This window comes from Ranitomeya variabilis, chromosome 2 (genome assembly GCF_051348905.1).
Source record: "Ranitomeya variabilis isolate aRanVar5 chromosome 2, aRanVar5.hap1, whole genome shotgun sequence".
Lineage (NCBI taxonomy): Eukaryota > Metazoa > Chordata > Amphibia > Anura > Dendrobatidae > Ranitomeya > Ranitomeya variabilis.
The window spans coordinates 955211654-955226858 of record NC_135233.1 but is presented as its reverse complement, the minus strand read 5'-3'; the positions used below and the strand labels follow the sequence as shown (position 1 = coordinate 955226858).

At 44.7% G+C, this 15205-nt stretch overlaps 1 long non-coding RNA gene across 1 annotated transcript in view; it reads left to right on the top strand.

Annotated features, from left to right (window-relative positions):
* The window catches only part of LOC143810063 (uncharacterized), a 131913-nt gene extending 117226 nt beyond the window's left edge, over positions 1 to 14687 (top strand). Inside the window, exon 3 of the long non-coding RNA XR_013222636.1 lies at positions 14675 to 14687. This is a non-coding gene — a long non-coding RNA (uncharacterized LOC143810063). The remainder of the gene's footprint in view (positions 1 to 14674) is intronic.
* The last annotated feature ends 518 nt before the right edge of the window (positions 14688 to 15205 follow it).

The following is a 15205-nucleotide window of genomic DNA, read 5'->3' as shown; positions in this document are numbered from 1 at the left end:
TCAGGCCCTGGGATCCATATTCATGTAAAAAATAAAGAATAAAAATAAAAAATATGGATATACTCACCCCTCCGGCGGACCCTGGACCTTAGCGATGTAACCGGCAGCCTCCGTTCCTAAGAATGCAGTGAGTGTAGGACCTGCGATGACGTCGCGGCTTGTGATTGGTCTCGTGAGCGGTCACATGAGCGGTCATGCGACCAATCACAAGCCGCGACGTCATCGAAGGTCCTTCACGCTGCATTCTTAGGACGCTTGGACCGGTGAGAGCCAGGGGCCATCCGAGGGGTGAGTATATCAATATTTTTTATTATTATTCTTTATTTTATACATGAATATGGATCCCAGGGCCTGAAGGAGAGTTTCCTCTCCTTCAGACCCTGGGAACCATTCAGATATTTAGTGTACCATTGATATGCATTGGTATCGGGTATCGGTATCGGCGATATCCGATATTTTTTGGGTATCGGCCGATCCAATCCGATACCTTTGCATATCGGAAGGTATCGCTCAACACTAGTCCTGACCTTAAGCAGTGCTGGCTTCTCCCTTTTTTTTTTGTCTTTAGATTGGTAAGTGGCTGACCACCACTGTTGCCGTGCACGCTGGGTTATGTACGCCATTCTTCCTGTGTTCATTGTGATTGATAGGCTGCTGTTCACACACACAGCAGCCCTGCCCTGCCTCAGGCTCTAGTTAATTGTGCACCTGTGTCTCAGCCTGTTTCACCCTTTAACTTTGGTGCTGGTTTGGCAGTGTGGAAGCCAGATCTGAAATGTCCGCACAGGACCTGATCGGCTTTTACCTGCGCTTGCCTTTCGCTGCACCAAGGTAGTGATTCTGATATGCTCCAGGTACAGCTTGCATGTTATGGTAATGTTATTTAATGTGGTCTTTCCTTTTTTTTTTTTCTCACTCTTAATACATGTAGGAGGCCGTAATGGCACAATGTAAATAAAATACGTAGCGTAGGACTGCTCCATTATGAGAATGCCGTGAAGTGGCGGGGTAGCTCAAAGAATTGATCAATTGTTTGCTAAATGTCTCATATTTGAAATACAGATAGAATTTAGTATGTGCATGTGCACCTTATGTATTGTGTCCTGACCTTAAGCAGTGCTGGCTTCTCCCTTTTTTTTTTGTCTTTAAGGTTAAAGGTGGGAACACATGTACCGATGGAAGATGTAAAGTGCTGACTGATTGATTAGCAGTTGGGAAGTAGAAACTGAAGAAAAATACATGGTTTATTCTGGGATGAAGATTTACTGGGACCAGAAAACACACATTTTCTTAGACCCTTGAAGATTTGAGATATTAATGAAACCGGTAATTTCAAATTAGATTTGGAATTTATTGTGCCACTGGTTAGCAGAGTAAACTGTTATGACCCCAATGGCAGAGGGTCTCAGGAATCAATACCAAGTCTGCAAACACAAAAAACCAGCTCATAGGGCAGTGGTAACTGGGCTGACCATATATCTAATCCTAGCACAACAAATAGAAGTAGCCGGGGAACGTGCCTACGTTGGTTCTAGACGTCTCGCGCCAGCCGGAGAACTAACTAACCCTAGAAGGGAAAAGAAAGACCTTTCTTGCCTCCAGAGAAAAGACCCCAAAAGTTGGAAACAAGCCCCCAACAAATAATAACGGTGAGGTAAGAGGAAAAGACAAACATAAGAATGAGCTAGGTATTTAGCAAAGAGAGGCCCACTAGCTAATAGCAGAATATAGTAAGATAACTTATATGGTCAGCAAAAACCCTATTAAAATATCCACGCTGGATATTCAAGAACCCCCGAACCGTCTAACGGCCGGGGGGAGAACACCAGCCCCCTAGAGCTTCCAGCAAGGTCAGAAATCACATTTAGTACAAGCTGGACAAAAATAGTAGCAAAGCAAGTAACTCAAAAAACAAAGAAGCAAGACTTAGCTTAATTTTGCAAGAGCCAGGACCAGCAGACAGGAGCAACAGAAGGATCTGATTACAACGATGCCAGGCACTGGACTAAGGATCCAGGAAGTTAATATAGCGACACCCCTGGACTAACGACCCAGGTGAGTGCCAAACAGAAAAAAGACAATCCCAGAGTCATACCACTAGTGACCACAAGAGGGAGCCAAAAAGTCTAATTCACAACAGTACCCCCCCCTTAAGGAGGGGTCACCGAACCCTCACCAAGACCACCAGGGCGATCAGGATGAGCAGCGTGAAAGGCACAAACTAAATCGGCCGCATGCACATCAGAGGCAACCACCCAGGAATTATCCTCCTGACCATAGCCCTTCCACTTGACCAGATACTGAAGCCTCCGTCTGGAGAGACGAGAATCCAAGATCTTCTCCACCACGTACTCCAACTCGCCCTCAACCAACACCGGAGCAGGAGGCTCAACAGAAGGAACCACAGGTACAACGTACCGCCGCAACAAAGACCTATGGAACACGTTGTGAATGGCAAACGACACCGGAAGATCCAAGCGAAAGGACACAGGATTAAGGATTTCCAATATCTTGTAAGGACTGATGAAGCGAGGCTTAAATTTAGGAGAGGAGACCTTCATAGGAACAAATCGAGAAGACAGCCATACCAAATCCCCAACACGAAGTCGGGGACCCACACCGCGGCGGCGGTTGGCAAAACGCTGAGCCTTCTCTTGTGACAACTTCAAGTTGTCCACCACATGATTCCAGATCTGCTGCAACCTATCCACCACAGAATCTACCCCAGGACAGTCAGAAGGCTCCACATGTCCCGAGGAAAAACGAGGATGGAAACCAGAGTTGCAGAAAAATGGCGAAACCAAAGTAGCGGAACTAGCCCGATTATTAAGGGCAAACTCAGCCAACGGCAAGAAGGTCACCCAATCATCCTGATCCGCAGAAACAAAACACCTCAAATAAGCCTCCAGAGTCTGATTAGTTCGCTCCGTTTGTCCATTAGTCTGAGGATGAAAGGCAGACGAAAATGACAACTCAATGCCCATCCTAGCACAAAAGGATCGCCAGAACCTGGAAACAAACTGGGATCCTCTGTCAGACACAATATTCTCAGGAATGCCGTGTAAACGAACCACATTCTGAAAGAACACAGGAACCAGATCGGAAGAGGAAGGCAGCTTAGGCAAAGGTACCAAATGGACCATCTTAGAAAAGCGATCACATACCACCCAGATGACAGACATGCCCTGAGACACCGGGAGATCTGAAATGAAATCCATGGAAATGTGTGTCCAAGGCCTCTTCGGGACAGGCAAGGGCAAGAGCAACCCGCTGGCACGCGAACAGCAAGGCTTAGCTCAAGCACAAGTCCCACAGGACTGCACAAACGACCGCACATCCCGTGACAAGGAAGGCCACCAAAAGGACCTAGCCACCAGATCTCTGGTGCCAAAAATTCCCGGATGCCCTGCCAACACCGAGGAATGAACCTCAGAAATGACTCTGCTGGTCCACTTATCAGGAACAAACAGTCTGTCAGGTGGACAAGAGTCAGGTCTACCAGCCTGAAATCTCTGCAACACACGTCGCAAATCCGGAGAAATGGCTGACAAGATAACTCCCTCTTTAAGAATACCAACTGGTTCTGCGACTCCCGGAGAGTCAGGCACAAAGCTCCTTGAAAGAGCATCAGCCTTCACATTCTTTGAACCTGGTAAATACGAGACCACAAAGTCAAAACGGGAGAAAAACAATGACCAGCGGGCCTGTCTTGGATTCAGGCGTTTAGCAGACTCGAGATACATCAGATTTTTGTGATCAGTCAAGACCACCACACGATGCTTAGCACCCTCGAGCCAATGACGCCACTCCTCAAATGCCCAGTTCATGGCCAACAACTCCCGATTGCCAACATCATAATTCCGCTCAGCAGGCGAAAACTTCCTCGAGAAAAAGGCACAAGGTCTCATCACAGAGCAACCAGGGCCTCTCTGCGACAAAACGGCCCCTGCCCCAATCTCAGAAGCATCCACTTCAACCTGAAAGGGAAGTGAGACATCAGGCTGGCACAAAACAGGCGCCGAAGTAAACCGGCGCTTCAACTCCTGGAAAGCCTCCACGGCTGCAGGAGCCCAGTTAGCAACATCAGAACCTTTCTTGGTCATATCCGTCAAAGGTTTAGCAATGCTAGAAAAATTTGCAATAAAACGACGGTAGAAGTTAGCAAAACCCAAGAACTTCTGAAGACTCTTAACTGACGTGGGTTGAGTCCAATCATGAATAGCACGGACCTTGACTGGGTCCATCTCCACCGCAGAAGGGGAAAAAATAAAACCCAAAAAGGGAACCTTCTGTACTCCAAAGAGACACTTTGAGCCCTTAACAAATAAAGCATTCTCACGCAAAACCTGAAACACCATCCTGACCTGCTCTACATGCGAGTCCCAGTCATCAGAAAAAAACAGAATATCATCCAGATAAACGATCATAAATTTATCCAGATACTTCCGGAAAATATCATGCATAAAGGACTGAAACACTGAAGGAGCATTAGAGAGCCCAAAAGGCATCACCAAGTACTCAAAATGACCTTCGGGCGTATTAAACGCGGTTTTCCATTCATCTCCTCGCTTAATGCGCACAAGGTTGTACGCACCACGAAGATCTATCTTGGTGAACCACTTGGCACCTTTAATTCGGGCAAACAAGTCTGACAACAGAGGCAAAGGATACTGAAATTTAACAGTGATTTTATTCAGAAGCCGATAGTCAATACAAGGTCTCAAAGATCCGTCCTTCTTGGCCACAAAAAAAAATCCCGCACCAAGAGGGGAAGAGGAAGGACGGATATGCCCCTTCTCCAGAGATTCCCTGATATACGAACGCATTGCGGTATGCTCAGGTACAGACAGATTAAATAGTCTTCCCTTAGGAAATTTGCTACCTGGAATCAAATCTATGGCACAGTCACAGTCCCTATGAGGAGGCAGAACACTGGACCTGGACTCGCTGAACACATCCTGATAATCAGACAAATACTCAGGAACTTCCGAAGGAGTAGAGGAAGCAATAGACACCGGCGGGGAATCACCATGAATACCCTGACAGCCCCAACTTGACACAGACATTGCCTTCCAATCCAAGACTGGATTATGAGTCTGTAACCATGGCAAACCCAAAACGACCAAATCATGCATTTTATGCAGAACAAGAAAATGAATCACCTCCCGATGTTCAGGAGTCATGCACATGGTTACCTGTGTCCAAAACTGCGGTTTATTTTCCGCCAATGGCGTAGCATCAATACCCCTCAGAGGGATAGGATTAACCAACGGCTCAAGAACAAAACCACAGCGCTTGGCAAATGACAGATCCATAAGACTCAGGGCAGCACCTGAATCCACAAACGCCATAACAGGGTAAGAGGACAATGAGCAAATTAAAGTCACAGACAAAATAAATTTAGGTTGCAAATTACCAATGGCGACAGGACTAACAACCCTTGTTAGGCGTTTAGAATATGCTGATATAACATGTGTAGAATCACCACAGTAAAAACACAACCCATTCTGACGTCTATGATTTTTCCGCTCATTTCTGGTCTGAATTCTATCACATTGCATCAAATCAGGTGTTTGTTTAGACAACACCACCAGAGGATTAGCGGTTTTGCGCTCCCGCAAACGCCGGTCAATTTGAATAGCCAGCGCCATGGAATCATTCAGAGTTGTAGGAATGGAGAAACCCACCATCACATTCTTAATGGCTTCAGAAAGGCCATTTCTGAAGTTTGCGGCCAGAGCACACTCATTCCACTGAGTAAGCACGGACCATTTCCGAAATTTTTGGCAATACACTTCAGCTTCATCCTGGCCCTGAGAAATAGCCAGCAAGGCTTTTTCTGCTTGAACCTCAAGATTGGGTTCCTCGTAAAGCAATCCGAGCGCCAGAAAAAACGCATCAATATTTGCCAATGCCGGATCTCCTGGCGCTAGCGAGAAAGCCCAATCCTGAGGGTCGCCCCGTAAAAAAGAGATAACAATTTTAACTTGCTGAACTAAGTCTCCAGATGAACGGGGTCTCAGAGATAGAAACAATTTACAATTATCCCTGAAATTCCTAAACTTAAATCGGTCTCCAGAAAACAGTTCAGGAATAGGTATTTTAGGTTCAGACATAGGACTACTGGTAACAAAATCTTGTATGCTTTGCACACGAGCAGCAAGCTGGTCCACACTTGTAATCAAGGTCTGGACATTCATGTCTACAGCAAGCTCAGCCACTCAGAGGTAAAGGGGAGGAAGAGAGGAAAAAAAAAAAAAAAATTCAGAATTTCCTTTCTTATATCCCACTTCTGCAATGCATTAAACATTCAATGTTGGCCTGGCATACTGTTATGACCCCAATGGCAGAGGGTCTCAGGAATCAATACCAAGTCTGCAAACACAAAAAACCAGCTCATAGGGCAGTGGTAACTGGGCTGACCATATATCTAATCCTAGCACCACAAATAGAAGTAGCCGGGGAACGTGCCTACGTTGGTTCTAGACGTCTCGCGCCAGCCGGAGAACTAACTAACCCTAGAAGGGAAAAGAAAGACCTTTCTTGCCTCCAGAGAAAAGACCCCAAAAGTTGGAAACAAGCCCCCAACAAATAATAACGGTGAGGTAAGAGGAAAAGACAAACGTAAGAATGAGCTAGGTATTTAGCAAAGAGAGGCCCACTAGCTAATAGCAGAATATAGTAAGATAACTTATATGGTCAGCAAAAACCCTATTAAAATATCCACGCTGGATATTCAAGAACCCCCGAACCGTCTAACGGCCGGGGGGAGAACACCAGCCCCCTAGAGCTTCCAGCAAGGTCAGAAATCACATTTAGTACAAGCTGGACAAAAATAGTAGCAAAGCAAGTAACTCAAAAAACAAAGAAGCAAGACTTAGCTTAATTTTGCAAGAGCCAGGACCAGCAGACAGGAGCAACAGAAGGATCTGATTACAACGATGCCAGGCACTGGACTAAGGATCCAGGAAGTTAATATAGCGACACCCCTGGACTAACGACCCAGGTGAGTGCCAAACAGAAAAAAGACAATCCCAGAGTCATACCACTAGTGACCACAAGAGGGAGCCAAAAAGTCTAATTCACAACAGTAAACCATCCAAGGACATACCCAATGTGGCAATCTTGACGAATGAACCCTTCCAAACTGCTGCATGTCTAATTTTGGAGAACGACACCATTGTCTACTATCAGGTAGGGATATAATATGGTCTCTGCAGCTTTAATATTGAGGTTGACCCTTCCTCCTCACCAACTGTTGTCAAAACCTAAAGAAAAACTGAAAGGAATGAACTGGAATATAAGTTGGTTTGCACACAACGTGTAGCCCTATGTTCACACTGGCCACTAAACAGACAAAACCTAGATAGAACATAAAGATAGAAATAAAATGTGCAAATACACTGCAGTACGTAAATAAATAGCAATAGTGCTTGTAAATAACATAGGGTACTTAACATCATTTTGATCGATAAACGTAAAAGCCATTCCATCACGCCAACCTGAACCTACTCAGGAGAGTCTGAATCACTAGTATTAAAATCTTACCATATGTGAAGTTACATAAATGTAAACAATGGCCGAGAAGGACCAAGGTCCCGACTAGTGGACACCAAACAATGGGAAGCTATATGAATGTAATGCCCAGCTGAATGAAATATCAACTTATATTCCAGTTCATTTCTTTCGGTTTTTGCACCCTGTGCAAATAAGAGCATGGCCTCACCTTTTTTTGAGCTGGACATTACTTTTATATAGTTTCCCATTCCCAGCCCGATGAATACCCAAAGAGTGTTTTTTCAATTCACTATCTGGGGAATGGGGGCTTTGGAAATGTTAAAGTATAGTGGTTCTCCCTGGCATTTACTTTTGGCAAAATACACTGATGCAGTATGTGCTTAGCATAAGCAGCACTAGAAATGGGCAGTCTTGTTCCTATGGACACAGGTAGAAAGTAATAAATATAAACACCCCTTCCTTGTCACATCCATTGGTGTTAAATAGACTCATTGGATTTGGACAATCAATAATAATAATCTTTATTTATATAGCGCCAACATATTCCGCAGCGCTTTACAGTTTAACAGTTTCAAACACAACAGTCATAAGTAACAACGTTAACAATATAATTAAAGCACAATAAGACAACCCTGCTCGTGAGAGCTTACAATCTACCATGAGGTGGGGGAGATACAAAGTTCAGGTGTGTATTTACAATGATGTATTTACAATGATGGTCCAGCCATCTTCAGGGGGTGGGGGATGGATGGGGATAGTGAATGGGCTACACACACACAAACATAAAATGACTTTGATTAGTGAACGTGGTAGGCCGCTCTGAACAAATGTGTTTTGAGCAAGCGCCTAAAACTATGCAAATTCTGGATGGTCCTAATATCTTGGGGTAGAGCATTCCAGAGGATTGGCGCAGCACGGGAGAAGTCTTGGAGTCGGGAGTGGGACATACGGATTAGTGCAGAGGTTAGTCGAAAGTCATTTGCAGCGCGCAGCGGTCGGTTAGGCCGATAGACAGAAATGAGGGAGGAGATGTAAGGGGGTGCCGCACTCTGGAGAGCTTTGTGGGTGAGAACAAGTACTTTGAATTGTATCCTGTAATGAATGGGCAGCCAGTGTAACGACTGACGAAGAGCGGACGCGTCCGAGTAATGATTAGCTAGATGGACGACCCTGGCTGCTGCATTAAGGATGGACTGGAGAGGGGAAAGTCGAGTGAGAGGGAGGACAATTAATAGAGCATTACAGTAGTCCAGGCGGGAGTGGATCAGGGTGACAGTGAGGGTTTTTGTTGTTTCCATGGTGAGAAAAGGGCGGATTCTAGAGATGTTCTTTAGGTGTAAGCGGCAAGAGCGAGCAAGAGATTGTATATGGGAGGTGAAGGAGAGATCGGAGTCAAACATAACACCCAGACAGCGCGCCTGCTGCCGGGGTGTTATTATGGTGCCACCCACGGAGAGGGAAATGCCAGATTTAGGGAGGTTAGTAGAAGGCGGGAGCAGAAGAAGTTCAGTTTTGGAGAGGTTGAGTTTCAGGTAGAGAGAGGACATTATGTCAGAGACTGCGGACAGACAGTCAGTGGCGTTCTGTAGTACAGCGGGGGTAAGTTCAGGGGATGATGTATATAGTTGTGTGTCATCAGCATAAAGATGGTACTGAAAACCAAATCTGCTGATGGTCTGTCCAATTGGGGCCATGTAGAGAGAGAAGAGAAGGGGCCAAGGACTGAGCCCTGAGGTACCCCGACAGTGAGAGGAAGAGGAGACGAAGTGGAGCCAGAGAATATAACACTGAAGGAGCGGTCAGAAAGATAGGAGGAGAAGCAGGAGAGAGCAGTGTCCTTAATGCCTAGTGACTGGAGCCTAGAGAGTAGGAGAGGGTGGTCAAACAGTGTCGAAAGCTGCAGAAAGGTCGAGAAGAATGAGCAGAGAGTGGTCACCGTTATGTTTTGCTGTCAGAAGGTCATTGGTCACTTTGATGAGTGCAGTTTCTGCCGAATGTAGGGGGCGGAAACCGGACTGTGAAGGGTCTAGGAGGGAGTGAGTGGAGAGGTAACAGGTAAGGGGGGAGTATATCAGGCCCTCCAAGAGTTTAGAGATGAAGGGGAGATTAGAGACTGGTCTGTAGTTGTTTGTGCAGGATGGGTCGAGGGTGGGTTTCTTTAGTATTGGAGTAATGATACAGTGTTTGAAAGAGGAGGGGAAAATTCCAGAGGAGAGGGAGAGATTAAAGATTGTAGTTAGGAGAGTTGTGACGACTGGAGAGAGAGACTGGAGGAGGTGTGAGGGAATTGGGTCAGTAGTGCATGTAGTCGGACGAGTAGAGGAGAGGAGCCTGGAGACTTCTTCTTCTGTGATGGGATCGAATGTGGAAAGTGAGCCAGGGAAAATGCAGGGAGGGATGGGAGTCACTGAACTTGGTGAATGGGAGTGGGTTTCCTGATGGATGTTATCTATTTTCTCTATAAATTGGGAGGCCAGATCATCAGCACAAATGTCTGTGATAGGGGCTTGTGCTTTTGGCCTGAGGAGGGAGTGAAAGGTGTCAAAAAGTTTCTTGGGGTTGTTGGATAGTGAGGAGATCAGGGTGGTGAAGTAGGTCTGTTTGGCGAGGTGAAGGGCAGAGTTATAAGTCCTTAACATAAATTTGAAGTGTATGAAGTCTTCTGGTGTGCGAGTTTTCCTCCATAAGCGTTCAGCACACCCAGAGCATCGCTGGAGAAAATCGGGTTTGCGATGTGAGCCAGGGCTGTTTCACTCTGTATTTAGAGGTTCTGAGGGTGAGGGGAGCTACTTGGTCAAGGGTGCTTCTAAGGGTACCGTCTCACAGTGGCACTTTGGTCGCTACGACGGCACGATCCGTGACGCTCCAGCGTCGCTCCAGCGTCATAGACTGCGGTCACACTTCGCAATGCACGGCGCTGGAGCGATAATTTCATGACGTATTTGCGATGTAGAAGCCGTTGGTTACTGTGCGCACATCGTATACAATATCGTGCACACCTTTGTTACACGATGCGATCATGCCGCCACAGCGGGACACTTGACGACGAAAGAAAGTTTCAAACAATCTGCTACGACGTACGATTCTCAGCGGGGTCCCTGATCACAGTAGCGTGTCAGACACAGCGAGATCGTAAGTATATCGCTGGAACGTCACAGATCGTGCCGTCGTAGCGACCAAAGTGCCACTGTGAGACGGTACCCTAAGAGTGTCATAGAAGTGATGTACAGCCAGATCAGGACAGGAAAAAGAAGAGATTGGGGACATTGATGAGTGTAGGGAGTCTGAAAGTGTATGAGGGATAATGGCTTGTAGATTTCTGACTGAATGGTAGGTAGGAGGGTGCTGGGGTGAATTAGGGCAAGACAATCAATTGTTAGTACTGTTCCCTGAAAGATAAGCAATCCACATGGCCAAGAACCCAGCAAATAGCTGTAATCAATAGGAAACACTTGCATTGAGTATTAAATTCTCCTGCAACACCATGAATGGGGAAATTAAAAAGGACCTGCCAGTTACTCAGATATATCAGTTTTAGTAAATTCATGCATTGCTAAAGAAATAAAAATTATTAGTATATCGATTTGTGTCATTTCTCTGTTGCTCCCCATGGAATGTGTGAACAAACTCACAACTGAGTGCTACTCTTCCCATTGTCAACATGATGTGTGCTGAGGATTGTAGTGGCCATATTAGGCCAAGAGTGGCTTTGATGGTAGTCCATTGTGTATAGCCACTATAAGACTTTAGATACCATAGTTTATTGCTTGGGCTTAACTGGTTTGGTGTCCAAGAATCAACTTTAATTACTGGTGCAAGTATTTTCAATGCTAATAGGATTTTTTGCTGCTACTAATTATAGATCCATAGTTTTGTCAGTTAGAGCACGTGACTTTCCACTATTCCTATTACGATAAATGGGACAGTTGGAGAAATTCCTGCAACAAATCAGATGCATGTGAACAGGAGTCTCCTCTCCTCTAGGGCGGCTTTTCTAGAAATTTGGTAAGTTGGCGGCATACATTTATTCACAATGTAGACAGATTCCCTATTTACATTGTGTTTCTGCAGTATGTTCAGGGACTCTGGAATTATTTTTATTGTATCGTAATAATGAGGGGAATATTAAGTTGACATCTCATATAAGCCAGACTGCTATTGATTTATTCATGGCATCTCTGTTGATTTGAATGGACGAATAGATACCACGATCCATCGCAAGAAGACAAGTGTGAATGCATTGTTATATGCACAATCTTCCCACCCAGCACATGTGCAGTAATTTGGGCTATACCCACACATCAGTTCATTAGGGCAAGACGGATCTGTGGTCATGAAGATTTTGAGTCATTCTAATGCTTCGAGACAAAGATTCCTCCAACATGGCTACAAGTGGAAATATATTGATATCACCTATCAACGTGCAAAACAATTGGATAGACAGTCTCATCTTATCCCGAAAACAAAAAATGAATCTACAGAAGTAACCAGATTTATTACCAACTATCACTCTAGGTGGAATTAAATGTCCTCGGCTATATCTGCATTTTGGCCTATTCTGAAACAAGATCCGACTTTGTCTTCATTTTTACCAGACAAACCTTGTCTTCGTGCCAAATGTGTAAAAACCCTATGAGATATGTTAGTGCGTAGCCACCTCAGATCAGCTTCCTCCTAATTTATTTTTGGTTCAAAAGGTCCAAATGGGGATGTTGGAACTGTGGGAATTGCACAGCATGCAAATTTGTCCCAAAAACCAACACATTCTCTGATTCAGGAAGTGAACGGGATTTTAAAATCCTGCACTTCATTAATTGTAGGACATCTTTAGTCATCTATTTGGCTATCTGCGCTTGTGGATTGTACTATTTGGGCATTTCTCCAGAGTAAGCCTATACCCCATATGTGGGGGAAAGCCAGTTTGGGCGCATGGCAGGGCTCAGAAGGAAGGGAGCACCGCTTGACTTTTTGAGCGCAAAGTTTGCTGGAATCAATGGCGGGAGCCATGTCACGTTTGGAGACCCTTGATAAACCTGAACAGTGGAAACCCCCCAATTCTAACTTCAACCCTAACACAGCCCTACCTCTGACCCTAATCCCAACCCTAACCCTAATCCCAACCCTAACCCTAACCACAAACCTAACCCCAACCCCACCCTAACCCCAACACCCCAGCCATAACCCCAACACAACCCTAACCCCAACACAACCCTAACCAACACCACAATCATAACCACAACACCACAACTGTAACCCCAAAATCACAACCGTAACCCCAACACCACAACCGTAACCCTAACCCCAACAAAACCCTAACCCTAGCCCCAGCCCTAACCCTAGCCTAACCCTAACCTTAGCTCTAACACTAGCCCCAACTCTAACCTTAGCCCAACCCTAACCCTAGCTCTAACTTCAACCCTAACCCTAGCCCCAACCCTAACTCCAGCTCAACCCTAACCTTAGCTCTATCCCTAGCCCAACCCTAACCCAAAGCCCAACCCTAATGGAAAAATGGAAAAATATATATTTTTTAATATTATTTTTACCTAACTAAGGGGGTGATAAAGGGGGGTTTGATTATCTATTTTTTATTTTGATAGCTGTGATAGGGTCTATCACAGTGATCAAAATGAACCAATGGGAAAAATCTCCTATTGTTATCCGGGTGCTGGCCAGCAGATCTCGGTGGGTGCACTGCACATGCACCCGCCATTTTCGTCCAGGAAGATGACGTGGAGGGCCTGGGGATTGAGCTGGAGGGTCCAGAGAAGTTGAAGGTACCGGGGGAGCTCCGGGGACCCTATTTTTCTCTCCTCTGGTATGCTAGATCATATCAGAGGACAGAGAAATGAAAGGGAAATCTGACTTTTATTTGCGATCGCCATTATTCGTTGAATAGTGATGATCACAAGACTGGGGATGGTAACAAAAGAACCCGGAGATTTTCCGACGCTGAGGGGCGCTATAACCTTATTTCTCAGTGCCGTTAAAAAGCGGTGCTATGGAATAAGTACCCTTAACTGCCGCTGTTAAAAGGCGTATTAGCGGTCAGTAAGGGGCTAAAAATAACAGTATCACTGTGCTTGATTGGCTAGCAAACTTGCCTGACTATAATCTCATAGAGAATATATGGGGTATTGTCAAGAGGAAGATGAAAGACACTAGACCCAATAATGCTGACAAGCTGAAGGCTGCTATCAAAGCAACTTGGGTTTCCATAACACCTCAGCAGTGCCACAAACTGATCGCCTCCATGCCACACTGATGCAGTAATTGATGCAAAAGGAGCCCCGACCAAGTATTGAGTGCATTTATTGAACATACATTTCAATATAGGGCACACCGACACAAAAAGAGGACTTAAAAAATCCTCCAAAAATTTTTCCAAATAGTCAGAGAAAGAATCAGAGATGATTACCTGCTCAGGCCTCCAAAACACTTGCACTTTATCTTGCAGGGTGCAGTTGGACCAAGATGGCTCTGTAAATTGTAGGCCTCTATTCACACAGCATACATTTTGTAGCACTGGGCAAGCCCGTCTGTTTGTACGTTAGTAATAGGCTGTAAGCCAGATGCTCTGCATTGCCTGTGTGAATAATGCCACATACAGACTATTATCTTTTATCTTTTTGTGCACTTAAATACCAAACAGCCAACACTAGATTGAAAGTGGTTGTTTCATCGGTATTGTTGCACCTGTGTTTCTGCCATCATTAATCAGGTCCGCTGCACCCTGCCAGTGCATTTGTTTTGGAGGCCTGAGCAGGAAATCATCTCTGCTTCTTTCTCTGATACATTTCAATATACCAACATTTTGGATTTTAAAATAATTTTTCAAGCTGGTGTTATAAAATCTTCTAATTTACTGAGATAGTGACTTTTGGGTTTTCATTGGCTGTAAGTCATAATCATCAACATTAACAAAAATAAACATTTGGTCATACATGTTCCCCTCCTGAGCTGTTTTTTTGTATAAATATATATATATTTAACATGTCCTTGTCTTTTTGTTGCTGTTATGTCATCTATCACCAAATAAAGCGTTTATTGTGATTGGTCAATTATTTGTTTTCGCCCTCTTTTGAATACTTTTTGAGGTTTCTCTTCAGTCTTTGGTATAACTATAATTTATTGTTGGTATATCCTTCTTTTATAGGATTTGTTCAAGGATTCTGCCTAAATCCTCTTAAAACTGGAATTCAGATGAACCCACGATGGAGCTACGGCTGCTATGACATGAACAAAGTTCAAGTGAACTCCATTTGTGCTTTTTTTAATAAAATGTCTGTTTTTTCAGATGGGCACAGAAACTCAGTTTGATACGTTTCTTTGCTCATCTAAAATGATGGACACTTCCATGAATAAGGACTGAGTCGCAGTCCGACACTCGTAGGAAATTCGTCAAATTATAATTTGGATGCACTAGAGGATGTCATCTTTTTAAATTTGCTGGAATAAATATCTCATTTTTTTGGAACCTACAGCTGGAGGATTTTCTTACTTGGATTTACCTGTTACTACATTGGGCGGGAGTGAATTCCTCCTTGCCGAGGTCTACAGCGGTCTTGTTTTTGGTGAGCTAGTTTGGTTTCCATGTTTATTGGCTGGCTCTTTGCTTACATCCTAGCAACAACTTTGAAAATGTTGCATCATTTTAATGGAAGGAAATTGGGGGCCGGAGACACCA